We start from the raw sequence: 1,196 nt of genomic DNA on the forward strand, positions 1-1,196 counted from the left end.
GTCAGGGAGAGAAAGACAAATACCATATGCTAACATATATATATATAGAGAGAGAGAGAGAGAGAGAGAGAGAGAATTTAAGAAAAAAAAATGTCATGAAGGACCTAGGGGTAGACAGGAATAAAGACATAGACCTACTAGAGAAAGGACTTGAGGATATGGGGAGGGGGAAGGATAAGCTGTGACAAAACGAGAGAGTGGCATGGACATATATACACTACCAAATGTAAAATAGATAGCTAGTGTGAAGCAGCCGCATAGCACAGGGAGATCATCTTGGTCCTTTGTTACCACCTAGAGGGGTGGGATAGGGAGGGTGGGAGGGAGGGAGACGCAAGAGAGAAGAGATATGGGAACATATGTATATGTATAACTGATTCACTTTGTGATAAAGCAGAAACTAACACACCATTGTAAAGCAATTATACTCCATTAAAGTTGTTAAAAAAATCACTTTCTTCCTGAAAAAAAAAGATATACATGCACCCCAATGTTCATCGCAGCACTAGTTACAATAGCCAGACCATGAAAGCAACCAAAATACCCATCAACAGTACAACGTAATACTACTCAGCCATAAAAACGAATGAAATAATGCCATTTGCTGTGACATGGATGGACTTAGAGATTGTCATACTGAGTGAAGTAAGTCAGACAGAGAACAACAAATATCATATGATATCGATTATATGTGGAATCTAAAAGAAGGGTACAAATGAACTCATTTACAAAACAGAAATAGAGTCACAGATGTAGAAAAGAAACTTATGGTTACTGGGGGGGAAAATGTGGGGGGAGGGATAAATTAGAAACTGGATTGACATATACACGTTACTGTATATAAAATAGATAACTAATAAGAACCTACTGTATAGCACAGGGAACTCTACTCAATACTCTGTAATGACCTATATGGGAAAAGAATCTAAAAAAGAGTGGATATATGTATATATATAACTGATTCACTTTGCTGTACAGCAGAAACTAACACAACATTGTAAATCAAACATACTCCAAAAAAATTAATTTAAAAAATTGAAAAAAAAGGAATAGACAATAAACATCCAGTATTTGATAAACTCATGGAGAAGCCAAATACTCAAGTTGCCTCTAATTAATTAATTAATTAATGTATTTATTTGCAACTGAGATTAAATTTAAACCACCTCAAATCTAAGGAATGCTGGCAGCTGAGG

This window comes from Aethalodelphis obliquidens, unplaced genomic scaffold (assembly GCF_003676395.1).
Source record: "Aethalodelphis obliquidens isolate GAN/ISIS:26980383/991018 unplaced genomic scaffold, ASM367639v1 scaffold54, whole genome shotgun sequence".
NCBI lineage: Eukaryota > Metazoa > Chordata > Mammalia > Artiodactyla > Delphinidae > Aethalodelphis > Aethalodelphis obliquidens.